At 39.4% G+C, this 23,790-nt stretch overlaps 1 protein-coding gene across 6 annotated transcripts in view; it reads right to left on the bottom strand.

Moving 5' to 3' along the window:
* Positions 1 to 23,790, bottom strand: part of NRG1 (neuregulin 1) — a 1,111,639-nt gene that overhangs the window by 469,198 nt on the left and 618,651 nt on the right. The gene's annotated exons all lie outside the window — the stretch shown is intronic.

Here is a 23,790-nt window from a genome sequence, read left to right as displayed (position 1 = left end):
GTGACCCTTGTCATCATCTTTATTCAGGTTTCCTGCTTGGGATTGATTTTCTTCTTCCCCTGTCCCCCGCCCCCGCTTGTCAGTCCTATAAACAAATTATAAGCATTTGGGGTTCAGCCACAAGGGATATTTGTAAAAAACAAAACAAAGACATTAATCCTGCCAGTTTTGGAGGAACAATGCTTAATTTTCACGCACAGAGTTATCAGGACTGGGCATTGTTCTGCAGACAGGAGATCACTGTGGATAGAAACCGTGGACTACCTTTCACATATTAAAGAAACGCCAATGGAAATGAGTTTACTAGCCAACAAATCCCACATAATTCTGTAACTCTGAAAAACATCAGTCTTTAAGGTTTTTTTTTTCTCCCTCATTTCTGGTTCCCAACCTACCACAATCTACTTAAAAAGCAATGTTCTCATTATTACCAATTTTTAGGAATAAAGTGTAATGATTAGGAATTCTAAATCAATTGACATTGCATTTCAAGATGCTGCTTCTAAAAAATGTATCCAGTGACTCAAGCCCTGCGTCGGGCTCTGTGCTGACAGCTCAGAGCCTGGAGCCTGCTTTGGATTCTGTGTCTCCTTCTCTCTCTGGCCCTCTCCTGCTCATATGCTCTCTCGCTCGCTCGCTCTCTCTCAAAAACAAGTAAACATTAAAAAAAAATTTAGTTAAACACCAACTAAATAAAAGTGACAGAACAGTTCTCTGCAATTGTTCAGGAATACTGCATACCCAACCTCCGACCTTAAACTCTACCTTCCACTTTTTTTTTCCCACTATTAAATGATTGTTTGGTAACAGCAGGTAAGAATAAAGAAGTCATGGTGGTTTACAAATAAAGTAAATAGTACCTTCATGTCTTTCTTTGGAAGATATCCTGACATTTTTGTTCTTTTCTGATTGTTTTTGTGCCAGAAAAAATAACTGCACGTATTCCAAAAGTCAGGAGGGGGTTGGGAATCTCAGAGCATTTCTAAATTGCTTCCAAACACTTTAAATGATGAGTTTTTAGACTCGAAAAGACAGAAAGAAAAACAAACCTAAATCTGCCCCACAACCACAAAGCACATGTGCAACTCATAGCAAAGGATGTGTGCATGAATATATGAGGGTAGAATTTGGCCACCACCAGGCTGATAACACGCTTAATCAAATGGCTCATCATTCTGCCTCGACGCATTTTCTCTTCGGACTTTGGCAAATTTATGGAGAAATGAACACAAATTCAGCCAACTAATCCTGGACGCCATCAGCAGGTTCATTATTTTGTCAATCAAAATGCAACTCTTCAGCCCTCTGAACTTCAAAAAATATTTCTTTCAATTGCAAGTGTGCTTATCAATGTTTTCTTCCACCAGATAATTGGATAACAGTCCCAATAGGTGTTTCTGGTTTGGGTGAAGGAAGCACTGATTTATTTTACTGGGAACCATGAATATTTTGGTACAGATCTCTAAGATAACAGAGTTAGCCTGTGAACCACAGCCCAAAAGGTGTATTGACATTTTGATCAATAATGCATGACCCCCTGGGACACAGAGCCAGGGTCAGCTATAGGCCACTTTTGAGGTAGGAGTCTGTCTTCAGTGAATGCTCATGGCATTCATTGCTCACTCTCTAGGCTCCACGCCTCCAGCAGCCCAGCACCCCCCTCTGTGTCTACTACAACATTCTAAACTAAATGTGTTCTGAGTTGTCTCCTTCCACCAACCTCAAATGGAAAATTACCTGTGTGTGCATCATTCCCTCAGGGTCCTACTTTCTGTTAATGGCCAATGTAATAGATCCTACCAAAGATCTATTACTGGCTCATATTTAGTTAATAGGTCCCTAACCCAGGAAAAATTACAGTTTAATGTTAGAAGCTTGAAAACTCAATGCTCTAACCTGCATCAATGAAGAGATGAAGTTTCTTGCTGATGCTGACTCACCAAGGCAGGCTGGTGGAAAAAAAATAGCTCTTTGCACAATAATGGGGGGGGGGGGGCGGGGAGGAAAGCCCAGTCATTGCCTGGACTGCTCCTGTGCCCACTTAATTTTCTAGAAGGATGCCATGCTGTGTGTCTGGAACCTGACCTGAAAAGGCATGCCGGGCACTGTCTCACACTCCTAGAGCTGAGGTTGGCTTCAGGAAGTTCCTATGACCCCAGGAACACGAGTGTAGGCAAGAGGTCACACACAGAGACGTACGCTGACCAATTCCCTAACCCAAGGTGGCTCTCAGGGCTTAGGCGCAGACCCGGTGGTGAGTCCACTCAAAGGTCTATAGCGCAGAAGACGCTTCTGCAAGAGAAGCCGTGCTGTTGACGTACCCAGGCCGTGGGGATTCACGAGGCTCGTCCTTGCCCGTGCGAAATTCCAGCAAATCAAGGACCATTGGTTCACATTTAAACGAAAGACTGAAAGACTTGCAATGAATGTAATAACATGTTTTATTAGGAGTTTTTATGTGGGAGCAAAAGGAGTGTTTCCTCCTAATAAAGAATTTAGCCCACTTTGGGGATTTGTGTAGTGGTTCGTACCCAGTCTCTGCTCTTCTGTATCTGCCCCTCATCTGTGAATCTCCCTATCATTAGGCGATGAACCAAATCCTCATACATCCACTTCTTAAATCACACGTAAAGAATTTATTGTTAATCGTGTTTGAAGATGTTTGATGAAGCTAGTCCTAAGTAGACAGGGTTTGATATAAAACTTAAATCTCTTCTTTCTCTTTTGCTCTACTTTTCCGACTTTTAGGAAGACTATTTCAGCCTATGGCACACATACAGTTCCATATAATTTCATACAGTTGCTGGCAAGTTTTCTGATTTAGGAGACCTAGCGCTGGGACAGGGCTAAAAAGATAAAGACAAAAAGGTGAGATTCTAAGGAGAGGTAGAAAGGGAAAGAGAATTAAGTAAAAGGGGCAAAGAAGCTCCAGAACACATTTCACCTAATTTATATTTTTCTAGAACTGGCCTTACCTTCAAATACATAGACCTGCAATAGCTTTCACTGTGCAAGGGTACAAGGTACCTTGTACAAGGTACAGGGACATAAAATTACAGGTGGTGATGAGAGCCAGAATATGTTTGACAAGGATCTAGAAAAAAGAGAGAAAACGGATCTGTAGCATTTGTAGTTTGATTCCTTGCATTTGCCAGTTTCTGTGGCATAAATGTGTCCAACGTGGCCAATTGCGGGCTACCAAAGGGATGTCTCTGGACGTGTGTTAGGAAGAGACATTATATACCTGGCATGTGCAAGCCGGTGTAAGCCAGTTCTCCCTTACTGCTGAGGACCTAAGTTAAGTTGGACCTTCATGCTGTGATTGGTAAACCCAAAGACACAGTACAGGGCATTTCAAGGCAACATGCTGGAATAGCACGCTATCACACTGATTAAATACGCGTTCAAACAATGTCTCCTCTTTGCAGATGAGATTTTGTATTTCCCTATTTTTGCCTCACAAGTATTCCCGTGACTTGGTATCATCTTCAGGTACGGTCATGTCCCAATTTTAAATAGCTTATTTATTTTTTATTTCATTAAGTGAAAAAAATCCCCATGATATAAGACTGAGAAGTTTAGATTAAATATGTAAACTGAGGAGTCCATAATGATGCTGCTTGTATTGCCTGTAATTCATGCATGATTCCACAGCATCTCTGCTCAGAACCTCGATGGCCCTTCCTGATGGCTTAGACAATTATTATTACTTTTTATTTCTAATCCTTCATGACTCCATACTGCACAATATTAACAGAGGAGTCTAACAAAATCTGTTATCACCTAAAATATGCTGGACATGCAAAGCAGATCAGTTAGCATTCCTACTTACATACAACCTTGTCTTTATATTACTCCGATGCCTCCATAGTACATTAAAATGTTCAGAATCACAGTAGCACTTATCATAATGAATTTGGTGTTTAACACGAGTATTCATAAAATATTTCAATATTGTCACGTGTGGGTATGCATGTATGAAAAACAGGTATTAAATTCCCTTACAAGCTTTACATGCTAACAACTTCTGAGAGAGAAAGGAACAAGCACTCTGGATATAAATTACATCGCAATCATTTTTGGTTCACATGCTATTAAGGCCATTGTCATTATATTGCTCCTGGAGCAACAGATGAACTTTGTTGTTAAAAACTTCATTATGAGTAAGAGAAGTAATAAGAGGTCCTCAACAAATATTTGTTTTTTGCTTAGCTGCTTGAATTAATGAACCAATGAATTACTTAATGCCTTGACAGAAAATTTCCTTCTTTATTTTATTAAAAAAATTTTTATTAATATTTATTCATTTTAGAGAGAGCTCGAGTAGGGGGAAGGCAGAGAGAAAAGGAGACACAGAATCCAAAGTAGGCTCCAGGCTCTGAGCTGTCAGCACAGAGCCCGACTCAGGGCTCGGACCCACGAGTGTGAGATCATGACCTGAGCCAAAGTCGGACACTTAACCGACTGAGCCACCCAGGCACCCCAAGAATTTCCTTCTTTTGCTTCCCATTGGCATGACAGACCATGCATGGCATTATGATCCCACTAAGTTAACGCTTCTGCTTTTTCCCACTAGCATTTCACTTCAACAAAATTAGGGTGACTTTACCCAGAGAGTGTCTCTCCCTTCCCAGGTGACCTGGTTGCAGAAATTCCAGCACGGAAGTTGTCATTCCCATTGGGTCTTGGCTCAAGGAGGAATAGGACAGTGGCTATGCCATCATTATTCCACATGGACCTGGAAGCTCCATGTTGCAGGGAGATAAAACGTGAGACCACAAGCAGGTCAAAAGCATTGCCTTTAGGAAAATAGCCACCGACAGGCAGCACTGGAGCCTTGGAGCCTTGACCTTAGCTTCTAGAAGTTAGAACTATTTTATTATCTCTAGCACTGGTCAGCCAATTAAAAAATATGACTTTATGCTCCTTTATTTCTACACCGAGTCTTTTTAAACTTGACAATCAATATATTTATAAGAAGATACGAAATGATTATTTGACAAGGTATTTAAAAGACATCAGTGTTTATCACTCTATGCTACTAATGGGCACATATAATAAATATTTGGGAGATGAAGGAAGAAGGGAAAGAAACAAGGTAGAAATGGAGGAAGGGAGGAAATAATAAATTAATATGTGATTTTATTCTTAAGTTTCTCAAGTAAATTGGGTAATGAATACTGTTCTATAAGCTAAGTCAGTTTCCAAGCTTTATAGACTATTTCCTCAAACTTGTAGATTAGACCTGTCCTTTAGTCTAATGCCTCCATACCCTGAGGAATGGGGATGTGTCTTACCCCTCCTTGGCATGAACACTTTAGGGCCCTGCACAGAGCTGGTCAAATCACAGACTTCAAAAAGACTTGAAGGGTGCATTACTGATCCCTAATACCACAAACTAAAATCCAAGGCAGAATGTGTGGAGACATTGCAGAAGGAAATGCCCTGAGAAGTCTTGAGACAGTGTTGAGGATTGGCCTTTAAGGAACTATCCCATATAAAGTTTTGTTTAGTAAAAATGTTTTTAACTTTTTTTAATGTTTAGTTATTTGAGAGAGACAGACAGACAGAGTGTGAACAGGGGAGGGGCAGAGAGAGAGGGAGACACAGGATCCAAAGCAGGCTCCAGGCTCAGAGCTGTCAGCACAGAGCCCGACATGGGGCTCGAACCCACAAGCTCTGAGATCATGACCTGAGCCGAAGTTACACACTTAGTTGACTGAGCCACCCAGGTGCCCCAAAATGTTTTTAATAATCCCCTGCACCATGATTGAATTTAAACACACACACACACACACACACACACACAGGAAAAAGGCAGAGATGATCAGCATACTAAAATTTGAATGTATCTTTAATACTCTGAATCTGAGGAAATGAAATAAAGCAAATCACCATAAATTATCACTATCTACACAGTGTTCATGGATATCACTGGAAAATAAATCCATTTGCCAGGACTGATAATAGCTGTTGACATTTTTGGTAAGTGTATTCGTGTTTTATTGGGGTTTAACAAATTGCCACTTAAAATAATACACACTTACCATCCCACAATTTATGTGGGTTAGGAGTCTGAATACAATTTAACTGGGTCCTTTGCTTAGGGTCTCACAAGCCTGTAATCAAGGTGTTGACTAGGGCTACAGTCTCATTGGAGACTCAAGTGGGGAAGGATCTGCTTCTAAGCTAATTCATACTTTTGGTAGAATTCACTTCTTTGCTGGTTCTCAGCTGGAGGCCGTCCTCTATTCATGAGGTCACCCACAGTTCCTAGTCGTGTGAGATTCCCCAACATGGGAAATTGTTTCCTCAAAGCCAGCAAGGAAAGGGGAGACTCTAGCAAGACATGCACCACAATCTTATTTAACATAGTCACGTAATCACTAAAAGGCAGTCATATATATTTGGTCAACCTTGTACTCTGTCAGCAAGGAACAAGTCAAAAGTCCTTCTGCCATTCAAGTGGAGAGAATCACATGAGAGAGGGAACACCAGGAGTGAGGGATCACAGGGACCATTTTCAGAGTCCACCATGGTAGCAATGATCTAGAACCATCTCCCCAAAATTCCTCAGAAATATTCTTCATGGTTTTCTATGAAATTGTTGCATAAAGAAAAGTGTGGCACAATGAATGGATGAACATCTGCCCCATTTTAGGACACTAGGAAAAAAATGCCTAGAACTAAAATTATCCAAATTATCATCCATCAACAGAAGCCAAACAGAACAAAACAGAAAGTGTCACAATATATGTCCTTTGTATAATCCTGTGCAACAGGGAGTCAGGGCATTCTTGACTCCTTATGGTCATGTGTACCATGAAAGCTTATACTTGGTCTTCATTTAGAACAAGAAGTTTTGACTAACTTATTCCTACATTCAAAGGGAGTATTGTTTTTATTCTAAACCATATTTGATACTGCGTGTTTCTCTGAGAAAAGATCAGTCACTTTGCATTTGGTAAGTGACAGCTCATTTTGAAAGTCACAACTATCTCCTGGGGGAAAGGCTACTTGTTCCAAATGCTTTATCTTCGGTGGAATTAAGGGCGCACTTCTCTAGAGAGTAGTGGTTTCGGAATTCTCCGATTCATGCTCACCCCACATTATCTTTTCCAATGAAATCACAAAATGTGGTTTACAAAGCATTGTCTGGGGTACATCTTTTACATCATAATGTATATTGATGGGAAGAATGTCTTTTCAATAATTACTTTCCAGGGCACCTGGGCGGCCCAGTTGGTTAAGTGTCCGATTTCGGCTCAGGTCATGATCTCCCAGTTCATGGAGTCAAGCCCTGTGTTGGGCCCTCCCTGTGCTGACAGTTCAGAGTCTGGAGTCTGCCTCAGATTCTGTGTCTCTCTCTGCCCCACTTTTGCTTGTGCACATGCTCTCTCTCTCTCTCTCTCTCTCTCTCTCTCTCTCTCTCTCTCTCAAGAATAAATAAACATTAAAAAAATTTAAAAAATAATTACTTTTCTCTCCGCTAGTTTGGGGATAAAATGTCATGCTTCGATAGTCTTCAGATCTACAGATACATATTTTTTTTAACAATAAGATCTTAAGGAGCAAAAACACTGTCATTTTTGTACCTCTTAACACTTAATCTTAATGCTTCTTACTAATTTTCATCTACTCAGGCTGAAAGTCCTTTCTATTTTGACAGCACCCTTCTTCAATGCTTTCTCCCCAAACTAGGGAAGCCACCTTTCGTAATTCAGACTATATCCACAGGTAGTTTGGGAGAATAAAAAGTCAGGATAGATCACAACGGTCTTGATCCTTTCAACACCTCCAGACTACCCTGCCAGATAGTGCATTAACTCTTCTTGGGTCTTGTTTGGCTAAGTGACACTAACAGAGCAGAAAGGCGTCCTTAGGGTCAAGAAAGTAATTTCACTTCCAAAAAGCAAGCAGTCCCTCTTGCCTCACTGGTTAGCTTAATCCTTTTGGCTGTTAGTTTCATATTTCAGGAAGGTTTTAAAATCAAAACCCAAGGCTTCTTTTCTACTCCGACACAACAGCACGTGCCATAGCTGTCATGAAACTATCATTACACTTTGTTCAGACTTTCCAACTGAAAGGTCATAGACTTATACAGATATTAATGTTTCCTTTATGCTGAGACGTTTTATTTTAAAAGATGGCTGGAGTTACTAAGTGTGGCTTTGATAAATACCACATAGATTGGTCAATGTTCCAGGGTGGTTCTAGATGAAAGAGAAAAAAATCCATCATTGATACATGGCAGTACAGACACTACACTTTTCAACAGTCTCTCAGTAAGTGTTTGTACCTTTGACCACCCAATTCTTTTATTCTATGTTTCCCCTAACCTTTTTCTTTACAGATCTGGGCAGCCTTCAAGGCCTGTGGATATGCCACTTTCTCTGTGAAGTCTTTCATAATCCTACCAGACTCCTTTCTTTTTCTGTGATCTTCTAACATTATGTTGGAATCACTATTAGAGCACTCATTTCATTTTTGTTTATATCATATTCAGGGTTTTTTTTTTTATGTCTTTTCCAACTGAATTATAAGTCCAGTGACAACAGTATACGGCTTATATTCTCTGTTTACCAAAGTGCACTGCAAATTGTAGACCCTCATTCTCCAAACAGGAAACACTTCTCAGGTCTTTTTATCATGAACTGTTGTGCAGTGTCTTTACAATGTGTGTGTTTTTTTTTTTTTTTTTTTTTTTTTTATTACAGCAACTATGAATGTTGGAGTTGATTAACTTTTCCTCTCTTTACTTTGCTTACTGGGGAGCTTGACTGACATTTAGGCTTCCCTCCAGAGTTTCATGACATATATTTCTGTGTGTTTATCTTACCCCTGGCTCTAATACTTTCTTTTTTTTTATATTCCCCTTCCCTCAAATTAATTCAAATAGATATATTAACTTTTTATATTTATGTATTTTTGCAACTATTTTAGATCAACCATGGAATGACATGGAATATTTAAGAATAAACAAATAGATGGGGTGCCTGGGTGGCTCAGTTGGTTAAGTGTTCAACTTTGGCTCAGGTCATGATCTCGTGGTTCGTGAGTTCGAGCCCCACATCTGGCCCTGTGCTGAGAGCTGGAAGCCTGGAGCCTGCTTCAGATTCTGTGTCTCCCTCTCTCTCTGTTCCTCCCCACTTGCCCTCTGTCTCTCTCTCTCAAAAATAAATAAACATTTAAAAAATTTCAAAAAAGAGGTTTCAGCAAACACTCAATAAATGATTACCGAATTAAATTTTTTTATGGCTTTTATCAAAGTCTTCTTACACAGGAGTTATTCTGTGGCTGTGTGAACTTCAGAAAAGTGGTAATTATTAAAAGATGTCAATCTTTGAAAATAAATAAAAATCTTCATTACCCATATGAATCTCCCCACGATTGTCCATTATTATTAGAATTACCCAGAGAACAGGCAGGCCAGTATGGCTACTGCTGGCTTTACATTCCATTGTCTTCTGTGCAAAATGAGGTGTGGCTCTAAAACCTGGAAGTCCTCCTTCACTTCTAACATTAGGGGATTCTTAAATACCCTTGGCTCTCTACTGCACTCTGCCTGTGTTGACACAGCCCCAGAATATCAGGGAGGAGGTCTGAATGCTGAAATAAATCTTTCAGGCCCTTAGGTTTTCAGTGTTGGCTTAGATTTCTAGACTGATGACGAATTAAAAATGAGTTGCTTGGAGAATTTGACAGTGTGAAAATTTATACACAGCCCACCCAGGAAAATTTCGGCATTTTTCTGAAGCTCCACAGTCATGTGAGTGTGTGTATGGGGAGTTAGACGAGAAAAAAAAGTTAATCTCTACTCAGCTAATAGGACATAAAAATAGCCCAATGATTTCAGGGATATTTTCACCATTAATGGTTAGTGATTTAACCTGGGATGCTTAGAAAACAAATTGACTTTAATTTGAAAGTCTTAGAAAACAAATTGAGGAGAAAAACAAAATAAGACAAATGGAGAAAAAAAAATGATACAAAGTGAGGGTCAGACAATGAGGGCAGGATATGTGGCTTATGCCTTGAGGATGGAATTCTACCATGACTTCCATATTCTCCCATTGTCCCAAACTTTCCTGAACCTAACCTATCCTAATCTAAGAATCACATGTTCTCAAATGTCAGACAGGAAGGCAGTATCCCATGATGTTTCTACAGGGGCTGTGAAGTACTTGCCATCTATGTATCAGCTGTGTAACGGTTAGTAATTTTCAAATCTACCCATATTATTGTCTGTAACATGAAGATAGTAGTGGTATGTATCACATAGGGATGTTAAAAGGATGAAATGAGATGGTGTATTTACAAGGCATAATGTCTGTCATTCGTTTACCCAATATTTATTTACTAAAGACCTACGGGGTACCAAGCACTAGTCTATACAATAAGAATATATTCTTGAACAAAACAGGTAAAGATTCCTTCCCAGTGAAACTTCTTTTAGAAGTAGCTAATTAATAGAACCAGTTAACAAATGGCCCAGTGGAGAGACAGTATTGTGTGCAAGCTTGATACCAATTAATATGGGACTGGACAAAAAGAAGAAGTAGGAGAAAATCTTTTGGGAATGACAAGGACCTCTTAGCTTGGTGAACTGTCTCATATTGTGGCATCTGCAGGATTTGGCCGGTATTATTTAGATAAGTTTGTTAATGCATTTTCTTAACATTGTTTTTATGATTTGAAGAAAAATCAACACATTAAATAAGACAAATTATGACAAAAATAGGAAAGTCGCTTCATTTAGAACCTCTAATCCTTTACAAACATTCCCCCCCCCCATTTTTCAAAGTTGTTTCTGTGAAACATAAGGTAATATACTTGGTAATGGGATTTATAATCTAGGGCTTTTATATATATATACACACACAGTAAATGGTGTGTGTGTGTATACAGTAAATGGTGTGTGTGTGTGTATATATATATACACACACACACACCATTTACTGTCATTTTGCAGGGTTAATTCTCAAACATCCACATGAATTTTCAGAAGGGAACATAACTTGTAGAAAAGATATAAAAATGAGGTGTCTGCAGGTTCTAGAACTTTATAGAGTATCCTGATAATTTCTACTTCCTTTTTTTTTCAAGATTTATTTATTTATTTATTTATTTATTTATTTATTTATTTATTTATTTATTTTGACAGAGATAGAGCACGAACAGGGTAGGGGCAGAGGGAGGAAGAGAGAGAGAATCCCAAGCAGGTTCCATGTTGTCAATATGGAGCCTGATGTGGAGCTTGATCTTATGAACTATGAGATCAGGACTTGAGCCTGAATTAAGAGTCGAATGCTTAACTGACTGAGCCACCGAGGCACCCTGATAATTTCTACTTCTGATACTTCTTCTCACATCTTCAGAATTTGGCGGGGGGGGGGGGGGAGTTGGTCTCCTTTCTCTCCAAATACAAATAAATCAGATTTCCTCCACACACACAATGCATCAAAGAGCTATTTAATTGGAGGTTGTGTTGGAAATTCTTAGAGGCCATCATAACTATATAAGAAACTAAGACAAACACAGGGTTTAATAGTGTGTATTCTCAATTTTGTGATTTTTATAAATCTTCTCATTTCCCAGGTGTTACAGGCTTTTAGGATTGCCTCTATTTGGTAAATAATACTGTATCCTAAGCCTTCCATATGTTAGGTGGTTTATGCTCATGGCAATCTTGCATGTTAGTAGCAATAATTATCCTCTATTACAGACAGAGAACAATTACAAAGAAGTTATATAACTTTGTTAAGTCCCTAAGTGGCAGATGTAGAACTTGACCTCAAGATCTTTGTGGTTCCAAAGCACAGGTTCACGGACAACATTGTATCCAAGTAGGGCTGACAGCAGTGCAGATTTAGGGGCATGAAGCCCACTTTATTCAAGATAGACTTAGTAATATTGCCAGGGGAAATAATATTCTGAAGGAGGAAGCTATTAAAAAAACATCTAACATGCATCATAAATCGTTACGTGCATATATTCATACTAAGACATATGTCCCAAATTAGGAGATACAAAATGGGGAGTCTGTTGTAGCTTCTGAAATGCAAATACCTAAGATAATCTTTTTTGGCCCCGATGGCCTGATACTGGGAAGGTTGTAAAAGTACAACCTGGATGGACCTGACTCCCTAAAGATTCCTGTTCAATAAATCTTAGATGAGGAAAAACATGCATATTTTACAAACATTTCTCAAATGAAGCTGGTATAGTCACAGTTGAAAAGCAGAGGCTCAAGGGTATTTCATATTCTATGATAACGCCTGCCACTTCAGCAGTGGTGTATATCTAAAAGGGCAAGAAAGAAAAACCTCCATGTTGAACTATAAGCTCTTGTATTTGCATCATTAAATAAACACACACACACACACACACACACACACACACACACACACACAGTGACAGGAGTGTAGGCAGAGGTCTTGTTTTCATCATCACTTAAAATCATCATGTAGCAAAAGCAATATGCTATCTGGAAATAAAGGACAATAGTGGAAAACTGGTAAAACATGAATAAAGTCTGAAGTTTAGTTGATAGTTGTATCAAAAATTTCCCAGTTTTGACAAATGACAAATGTACAATGCATATACATATATATATGTATATATATTTAAGTTTATTTATTTATTTATTTTGAGAGAGAGGGAGAAAACAAGCTGGGGAGGGGCAGAGAGAGAAGGAGACAGAGGATCTTAAGTGGGCTCTGTGCTGACAGCAGAGAGCCTGATGTGGGGCTTGAATTCATGAACCGTGAGATCATGACCTGACCCACAGTTGGATGCTTAACCAACTGAGCCACCCAGGCACCCATAAAATTTTAACATTAGGGGAAGATGGGAATGTTAGGGTGAAGGGTATATAAGAATTGTGTACGAGCTTTGTGACTTTAGACTTGAAGATCATTCTAAAATAAAATGGTTTTTGTTTTAAAACCATCATATGCAGGTTTAAAACTCTCGAAGTGTTATTTCTATTTCCTGGGTTATGAAGTGTATCCTAAGGTAGTCGAGATAGTATTAAGCTTCTTTTTCCCACAGCCAAAACTATAAGTGGCATTGGGGAAGGCAGAGAAGAGAGAAAATGAAGGTCAGGAGGGGGAAAAGGATCAAGAAAAACAAGGGGGGGGCGGTGAGCAGAGTCTGGGAGACCCCAGCCCACCGAAGGTGCTGGGGCCATGGGAAGCTTCCCTGAATCACAGAGAGTAGGCTCATCCTTAGAGGGATCTTCCTTTGCTGTCTGCTCTACACTGCAGTAACAAATGATTGAAGGATTGGGGCACTTAGCAAAAGATATAGGGCAGGGCTCTGGTTGGACATGGGGAATCCAGATCCGAGGGTTGTTGAGAAAGGTTTGAGTAAAGTAGGTACTTCATGCCAGTGCGAAATGAGTTCAGGAATGAAGAGGAGCTCATCTACAGTGCATTCAAAAATAAGAAGTAGGCACAAGAAAAAAAAAAAAGAAGAAGGAAACTGTCGGGAACAAAAGAAGTGAGGCCTAAGACATATGGTGCCTTTGTTCTATGGGCTGCTGCTGTTCGGAGGGGAGGCGTGGAACCATTCGCAGAGCCAGGTACTCTTTCCAAAACTGCATATTTTGTCTATGACTATTTGTTAAGTTAGTGAAATCAACTTCCATTACTACACAGGGTTTCAAAATTATCTAGGCTGTCACCTTTGGTTTTTCCAAAGGGCTTCTGGCTCAGAGAGATTTCCTTCTTCCCACTGCACACTTTTCACTTATGACCTTCTCTTCTCATGCAGCTTTCATAATAAAAGCACAGCATGGATATCTAGGTGCTTTGGCAATCCCATTTCCATCTGAACAAGTTCAGGCAGCTGAAGGCTACACACCCAGGTTTGGGGGTGTGTATGACAATGGTGTCCCGGTATCACTCATTTTATCAAGTTGGGGCAGAGAAGCTCTCTGGAGTATGACATATGTTACAACATGTTGGAGCCCACGAACCATTTAATTACCCAGTTCAAGATTCAGTTGACAGCCAAGCCTCAGAACGTATAAAATAGAAGGGATAGAAAAAGAAATGAATGGAATATAACTCTTGTCCAAAGCTGATTACAAGAGCCTGATGAGAGAAGGAGAGCTGTGTGGGAGGGGGGGAAAAAAAAAACCCTCACAAAAGTCCACATAAGTTGTTTGGAATGTGATTATATAAACTGGAACAAGAGGAAAACCCACAAGGTTTTACATTTGACAAAAATGAGAGTTTACGAATAAGAAATGTTGAATTGGTTTACCTTCACTGTTTAAAATTCCCTAGTTCAGACACCTACTATGTGCTAGTCCTACATGGATTAAAAAAATATATTGATTTTTTAAGGGGGTTAATTATGTGCCTCTCCTTTTAACCACAAAAACTCAAACTCATGTGGGTTTTCTCATTTGGTGGTTTTAACCAGGAAGGTGAGTTCCAGGTCAGGGTATCTTCATCACCCACATGTGGGTCCAGGAGACGGATCACTGAGATCTCCCAAACCTATTACCCGAGCCAAGTATTCTCAGATCTCTTCATGATCTTGGGTAAATAATAGGCTGCTGGGCTAACTTCCATTTCATCAATTAAGTTTATTGATTTATTTTTGAGAGTGAGAGAGAGCGAGAGAGAGCACATGAGGAGGGGCAGAGAGAGAGAGAGAGAGAGGGTCCCAAGTAGCCTCCATGCTGTCAGCACCGTTCATGATCTCACAAATTGTGAGCCAAAATCAAGAGTTGGCTGCTTAATGAACTGAGCCACACAGGTGCCCCCTGTTTCATTTTGCACTCACGCTTGGATACTAACATTACCCATTTGAAGTTTTCTTCTCTCAAGAGGTAGTAAAATACAGTGATTAAGAGGCTGGACTCTGTAACCGGATGGTCAGGGTTTGATTGTTAGCTGTACCACTTAGTAGTTGTGTACTCTCACTTTGTACCTTTTTGTACTCAGTTTTCTTGCCTGTCAAATGGAGATAAGGGACCTTATCCTATAGGGTTGTATTGAATGAGTTCATAGATGAAATATGAATTCATGAGGTGCATGGAATGTTCTCTGGCACATAAGTACTAGGTAAGTAAGGATTAGCTATTATCCTCATTATCATTCATTGCAGGAGGCTTGGTTGCTTTACCCCCACCCCCAACACTGATATGCTATTTCAGAACAGGAGCAGAGGGGAGATGATGGACAAAGATACTAGTCAAATCCTCCCCTTGCCTCCATGCAGAAATGCCCAAGGAAAATTGTAGGAGGCAAATGTGCACACATGAAGATAAAATTTTGGCTTTCTATCTTAAAATGGAGTTTCCCCAGACCTTGACACAGTCATCAGTTTGATTCTTGGGTTACTCCTTCTGTTTATATGTGTCCTATATTGGGAATTATAAACCGGATCAGAGTTTTCAACACTTCTTGGACTATAGCTATTAAATCATTCTTTCGGATCACATGCTGCACGAAATATGGTTATATCTAACACATGGTCATAGTTTTTTTTTGCCTTAAACCGGGGGCCAAAATTCATTAAACTAATCTTTCTTCTAAATGATCCCAAACATTCCCATTTTTTTTTATACAGTGGATTTCAGAGCTTGCTATTGATTTTCAAAACACTTTTAGAAATGAGACAGGTGACACTTTCTTGGAGTCCATGGTGGTCTTTCAGAAGGTAGGTCTTCCTGTCTTTTTTTTGTATAGTCAGGGTCAGGCGTGAACTGTCACCTCATGGCAAGGTGGGAGTGAAAAATCAAGACTTATCTAGCTTACTTAAGACTTAAATTTCATGAGACAAATAATAATTTTAAAAATTGAGGAATGACATCAAGTTTCCAAATTTATTTTTGAAGTGAAGCAAACAAAACTATCATTGATCACTATTCATGACACTTAAAATATATATACATGTTATATAATTTCACATTATATAATTATAATCTAATAATATATGTAGTATGTGTATATACACACAGACGGATCCTGTCAAGAATTACAATATGAAAAAGAGTTGGGGGTACCAGGAAGATGGCAAAGTATGAGGACTGTGAGCTCACTCCATCCCACATTTACAACTCGGTATCACATCCAAGTCGGTAAAATGGCTAGCTATCTGAAAACTGGCAGAGCAAACTCAACAACTAAATGTAGAGGGGAGCCTGGGTGGCTCCGTTGCTTAAGCATCTGACTCTCGGTTTTGGCTCAAGTCATGAGCCAAAACTCACAGTCTGTGAGTTTGAGCCCCATGTCAGGCTCTGTGCTCACAGTGTGGAGCACTCTCTCTCCCTTTCTCTCTGCCCACCCCTGCTCACACATTCTTTCTCTCTCTCAAAATAAATAAATAAACTTCAAAAAATCAATAAACATAGAGAAGAATCTCCATAGGGGTGTACCCCACTCACAGAAGCAGTGGTTGGGAGCCGCCTAAAGAAGGGAGGGAGCTGCAGATACAGAAAGGGAAGCAGCACCAGGGAGCCTATGCAGGGAAAACAAATCCCCATAACATGTGGTCTTGAAAAGCAGAGGAGCTGAATTCTGAAAGTTTCTATAGCCAGTGGGACTTGGAGCCTGGAGCTTTAAAAGGCAGACGACTCAGCCCTGGGCAAGCAGCGATGGCGAGTGATAGCTGGGTCCTCACTCCTGAAGAGGGAACAGACCAAGGAGAGACAACATAAAAGCGACAGCTTCCACAATGAGAGCGAGATCTGTTTATAATGATTTCGGAGAGTGTTGGGGGGCTTCTCTGGGAACAAAGGAGCTAGCAGGTGCCATTTTCCTTTCCTGCCCCCCCACCCCCCCCACCCCTGCATAAACATGGAGCTACCTGTGGGAGGCAGGGCTACATGGACATTTGCTACCTAACCTACTAGCAGTGTAGCCCACTCACAAGTTTTCCTGAGGACCTGCCCACTCCAAGCCTGTTCTTTCATTCGGACTGTATTTCTGATCTTGTCGTGGGGTGGGTTCAGCACAATTTTTGTTAACACTGTGCACAAGCCCCACCCACCATCTGCCTCTGCATGCCAGACTCCCACAGCAACCCCATTTCGTGGGGTCTGGCCTATGACAGGGGCTCAGTGACATTTTGGCTAACATCCCACCCACCTACCCAGCCAATGCGTGCACAGATGTCGTGCACCCCAGCAGCCATACTCCACACCCAGTTGTGCACAGACACTGTGCACCCTTGGCCATTGGCTGCTCCCATGTGCTGCAATCCCAGATGCCAGCCTTGCACTTTAGAGGAGCTGGCCCCTGACTGGTGGCTCAGTGTAAATTTTGACAATGCCATGCACTCACTCTGCCCAATTGCTGCCCAGATACTGCCACACTGTCCTGGCCACCACCACTGCTCCCATGCACCATGCCCCACTGGCCACCCAGCTGGGGGGGATCCAGCATGTGCCAAGTAGGTCTGTGCAAATTCTGCTAAAGTTACCGCCCTGCCCCTAAGCCCTCCTGCTGCCACACCCTCTCCGAGCTGGCCTTCCCGGAACTCACTAACATCATAGAGAGCAAGGGCAACCCATAATAGGCAAAGAGTCAGTGCAGATGTCTAGACTGAAAGGAAATATGACTCAGACACAATAGCAGAACACAAGCAACACACACAGGAGACTGAAGTACAATTCTGGTGAACGGGGACACTGCACTACAAGGTACCACAGGGCCTCGTCTTCAAAAAGCAACTAATTTCCAGAGCCGAAGATGTATCTGACTTTCCTAACACACAGAAAGATAGACAAAATGAGGGCACAGAGAATTATGGTCCAAATGAAAGAACAGGACAACATCACAGCAGGAGATCTAAGTAAAACACAAATAAGTAATATTCCTGATACAGAATTTAAAGTACTGATCATAAAGATACTCACTGGACTTCAGAAAAGGGTGGAAGACATCAGTGAGACTCTTAACAAAGAGAAAAAAGGAATGCATCAAAGATGAAGAACTCAACAAATGAAAATAGAAATAAAACAGAAGGACAAAATAGTAGGCTATGGGTGCAGAGGAATGTATCAGTGACCGGGAGGCTAGAGTAATGGGAAGCAATCAAGCTGAACAGGTGAGAGATAAATACCACATAATGAGAAGAGACTCAGGGAACTCAGTGACTCCATCAAGAATAATAACATTTGCATTATAGAGATCCCAGAAGGAGAAGAGAGAGAAAGGGCCCAGAAAATGTGTTTGAATACATAATAGCTGAAAACTTTCTGAATTTGGGAGGGAAACAGAAATCCAGACTCGGGAGACACAGACATCCCCCAGCACATTCAAAGCAAAGAGGTTCCACACCAAGACACATAGTAATTAAAATGGCCAAAAAGTAATGACAAAAAAGAATTTTGAAGGTTGCAAGAGAAAAGAAGACATTTACATACAAAGGAAACCCTATAAGGCTATCAGCTTATTTTTCAACAGAAACTTTGCAGGCCTGAAGGGAGGGGCATGATGTATTCAAAGCCCTGAAAAGGAAAAAATCTGCAGCCAAGAATACTCTACCCAGTAAGGCTATTATTCAAAATGGAAGGAGATATAAAGGGTTTCCCAGGCAAACAAAAGTCAAAAGAATTCATGACCATTACATCAGCCCTACAAGAAATGTTTCCACTCTGAGTGGAAAACAAAAACTGTAAGTAAGAGTAAGAAAAATAGGGGCACCTGGGTGGCGCAGTCGGTTAAGTGTCCGACTTCAGCCAGGTCACGATCTCGCCGTCCGTGAGTTCGAGCCCCGCGTCAGGCTCTGGGCTGATGGCTCAGAGCCTGGAGCCTGTTTCTGATTCTGTGTCTCCCTCTCTCTCTGCCCCTCCCCCGTTCATGCTCTCTCTCTCTGCCCCAAAAATAAATAAACGTTGAAAAAAAATTAAAAAAAAAAGAGTAAGAAAAATAGGAAGCACAAAATAAAAACATGGAAAAATGATATCAGATATCTGAAACATGGAGGGGAGAGCAGTAAGGAATGAGTTAAAAAATAAGTGACCATAAGCTTAACATGGACTGATATATGCAGATGTTACATATAAACCAAATGGTAACCCAAATCAAAAAGCAATAATAGATATGTAAAAAATAAAGAGGAAGGAACCCAAGTATATCACTAGAGAAAACCAGCAAACCATGAAACAGAGAAAGAGGAGAAATGATCAGAGAAAAACTACAAAAACAACCACAAAACAAGTAACAAAATGGCAAGAAGTACATAGCCATCAATAATTACTTTGAACGTAAATGGACTAAGTGCTCCAATCAAAAGACATAGGGTGAGTCCTGAGAAACTTAACAGAAGACCATGGGGGAGCGGAAGGGGATAGAAAAGTTACAGAGACGGAGGAGGCAAATGATAAGAGACACTTAAATACTGAGAACAAACTGAGGGTTGACTGGGGGTGGGGGAAAGGGGAAAGTGGGTGATGGGCATTGAGAGGGCACCTGTTGGGATGAGCACTGGGTGTTGTATGGAAACCAATTTGACAATAAAGTATATTTAAAAAAAAAAGACATAGGGTGACAGAGTGAATACAAAACAAGACCCATCTATATGTTGCCTACAAGAGACTGATTTCAGATGTAAAGACACCTGCAAATTGAAAGTGAGGGTATGGAGAAATATTTATCATGCAAATGGATATCAAAAGAAAGCCAGAGTAGCAATGCCTATATTGGACAAAACAAACTTTAAACCAAAGTCTGTAAAAACACATGGGGCACCTAGGTGGCTCAGTCAGTTAAGCATCTGACTTCAGCTCAGGTCATGATCTCCCGGTTTGTGGTTACGAGCCCCACGTTGGGCTCTGTGTGGACAGCTCAGAGCCTGGAGCCTGCTTCGGATTCTGTGTCTCCCTCTCTCTCTGACCCTCCCCCACTTGTGCTCTGTTTCTTTCTCTCTCTCTCAAAAATAAACATTGAAAAAAAAAAAGAGACAAAAAGGACACTATAAAATAATAAAGGGGACAATCCAACAAGAAAATATAACAATTGTAAATATTTATGCACCCAACATGAAGGAAACCAAATACATTAAAACAGTTAAGAACAAACGTAAGGGAACTAATCGACAGTAATACAAAAATAGTAGGGGACTTTAACACCCCACTTACATCGATGGACTCATCATCCAAACAGAAAAAAAACACAGAAACAGTGGCTTTGAATGATACACTGGACCAGATGGATTTAATAGATATATTCAGAACATTCCATCTTAAAACAGCAGAATGCACATTCTTTTCAAGTGCACATCGAACATTCTCCAGAATAGATCACATATTAGGCCACAAAACAAGCCTCAACAAATTCAAAAAGACTGAAGTCATACTATGCATCTTTTCTGACCACAACATTATGAAATTATAAATCAACCACAAGAAAAATTCTGGAAAGACCACAAATACATAAAGGTCAAATAACATGCTATTAAACAATGAATGGGTCAAAGAAGAAATCAAAAAGTACATAGAAAGAAACGGAAATGAAAACACAACAGTCCAAAACTTTGGAATGCAACAAAAGATTTTAAGAGGGATGTCTATGGCAATATGAGCCTATCTCAAGAAGCCAGAGAAAGCTCAAATAAGCAACGTAACCTTACACCTACAGGAGCTAGAAAAAGAACAACAAACAAAACTTCAAAACAGCAGAAGGAAGGAAATAATAAATATTAGGGTAGAAATAATATATAGAAAAAAATATATATATACATATAATAGAACATATAATAGAATTAGAGTAGAAATAATGATATAGAAAAAAATATATATATATATATAATAGAACAAATCAATGAAACCAGGAGCTGGTTCTTTGAAAAGATAAAAAAAATTGATAAACCTCCAACCAGACTCATCAAAGACAGAGAGAGAGAGAGAGAGAGAGAGAGAGAGAGAAAGGCTCAAATAAACAAAATTATCAATGAAAGAGGAGAAATAACCAACACCACAGAAATGCAAACAACTTTAAGAGAATATTACAAAAAAATCAGACAACTTAGAAGAAACAGATAAATCCCTAGAAACATATGAACTACCAAAACTGAAGCAGGACGAAATAGAAAATTCTAACAGACTAATTACCAGCAAGGAGATTGAATTAGCATTCAAAAACACCCAACAAACAAAAATCCAGGACAATATAGCTTTACAGGCGAATTCTACCAAACATTTAAAGAAGAGTTAGTACCTAGCCTACTGAAGCTATTCTAAAAAATAGAAGGAAAACTTCCAATTTACTTCTGTGAGGGGAGTATCACCCTGATACCAAAACCAGATAAAGACACCACAAAAAAGGGAGGCTACAGGACAATATCTATGATGAACATAGAAGCAAAAATCCTCAACAAAATACTAGCAAACAGAATCCAATGATACCTTAAAAAAATCATTCACCATGATCAAGTGGATCATGTGCATTCCAGGAATGCAAGGGTGGTTCAGTATTCACAAATCAATCAACTTGATACATCACCTCAATAAAAGAAAGGATAAAAATTATATGATCATCTCAATAGATGCAGAAAAAAAAACATTTGACATAGTACAACATCCATTCATGATAAAAGATCTCAACAAATATGTTTGCAGGGAATATACCTCAATATAATAAAGGCCGTATATCAAAAACCCACAGCAAACATCATAGTTAATGGGGAAAAACTGTGAGTTTTCCACCTAAGGTCAGCAACAATACAAGGATGTCCTCTCTCACCACTTTTATTCAACACAGTATTGGGAGTCCCAGCCACAGCAATCAGACAACAAAAAGAAACGAAAAGCATCCAACTTGGTAGGAAAGAAATAAAGCTTCCACTATTTTCAGATGACATGATAGTGTAGATAGAAAACCCTAAAGACACCACCAAAAAACTGCTAGAACTGATAAATAAATGTGCAGAAATCCATTGCATTTCTATACACTAATAATGAAGGAGAAAAAAGAGAAAGTAAGAAAACAATCCCATTGACAACTGTACCAAAAATAATAAGATAACTAGGAATAAATCTAACCGAAGAGATGAAACACCAGTACTCTGAAAACTGTAAAACACTGATGAAAGAGATTTAAGGTGACACAAAGAAATGGAAAGACATTCCATGCTCATGATTGGAAGAACAAATATTGTTAAAATGTCTGCACTACCCAAAGCAATCTACAGATTTAGTGTAATCCCTATAAAAATGCCAACATTTTTCACAGAACTATAAAAAAAAATTAAATTTATATAGAACCAGAAAAGACCCTGAATAGCCAAAGCAATTTTGAAAAACAAACAAAGCGGGAGGTACCACAATTGCAGACTTCAAGTTATATTACAAAACCGTAGTAATCAAAACAGCATGGCGCTGGCAAAAAAATAGGCATATAGATCAATTGAACAGAATAAAAAGCCCAGAAACAAACCCATAATTATACCATCAATTAATCTTTGACAAAGCAGGAATAAAATATGAAATGGGAAGAAGACAGTATCTTCAACAAATGGTGTTGGGAAGATTGGTCAGGTACGTGTAAAAGAAAAAAAAAAAACTACTCTCCTACATCATACACAGAAGCCCAAAATGGATTAAAGGCATAAATGTGAGACCTAAAACCATAAATATCCTAGAAGAGAGCACAGGCAGTAATATCTCTGACATTAGGCTGTAGAAATATTTTTCTAGTTATATCTCCTGTGGCAAGGGAAATAAAATAAAAAATAAACTATTGGGATTACATCAAAATAAAAAGCTTCTGCACAACAAAGGAAACAATCAACAAAACCAAAAGGCAACATACTGAGGAGAAGATATTGCAAATGACATACACGATAAAGGATTAATACCCATAGTACACCTCAACACCTCCAAAATAAATAATCCAATTAAAAAATGGGCAGAAGACATGAACAGACATATCTCCAAAGAAGACATACAGATGGCTAGCAGACACATGAAAAGATGCTCAACATCACTCATCATCAGGGAAATGCAAACCAAAGTCCATCACCTCACACCGGTCAGAATGGCTAAAATCAAAAACTCAACAAACAAGTATTGGAGAGGATGTGGAGGAAAAGGAACCCTCTTGCTCTATTGGTGGGAATATAAACTAGTACAACCACTGTGGAAAACAGTGTGGAGATTTCACAAATAAAGATAGAATTATCCCATGATCCTGTAATTCTACGACTATTTACCCAAAGAATACAAAAATACTAGTTCAAAGGAATACATGCACACTTAGTTTACAGCAGTGTTATTTACAATAGCCAAGTTATGGAAGCAGCCCGTGTCCAATTCACAGAAGAATTGATAAAGAAGATGTGATATAAATACACAATGGAATATTACTGGGCCATAAAAAATGAAATCTTGCCATTTGCAATGACATGGATAGAGCTTGAGAGTATAATGCTAAGTGAAATAAGTCAGTCACAGAAAGACAAATACCATATGATGTCACTCGTTGTGAAATTTAAGAAACAAACAAAAACTGAACAAAAGGTAAAAAAAAAAAAAAAAAAAAAGGAAAGAGACAAACCAAGAAACAGACTCTTAGCTATACAGGGACAACTCATGGTTACCAGAGGGGAGGTGGGTTGGGTGGATGGGTTGAATAGGTTATGGGGATTGAGGAGGTCACTTGTCACAATGAGCACCAGGTGATGTATGTAAACGATGGATCACTGTATGGTATATCTGAAACTAATATAACACTATATGTTAACTTTACTGGAATTATAAAAAAATTCCTGTACTAAAAAAAAAAAAGATAATTAGAATATGAGAAGGAAAAAGTCTGTATTTTTCAA

This window comes from Felis catus, chromosome B1 (assembly GCF_018350175.1).
Source record: "Felis catus isolate Fca126 chromosome B1, F.catus_Fca126_mat1.0, whole genome shotgun sequence".
Classification (NCBI taxonomy): domain Eukaryota; kingdom Metazoa; phylum Chordata; class Mammalia; order Carnivora; family Felidae; genus Felis; species Felis catus.
Note: the sequence above shows the minus strand (reverse complement) of the source record. Positions and strands in the feature narration are given on the sequence as shown.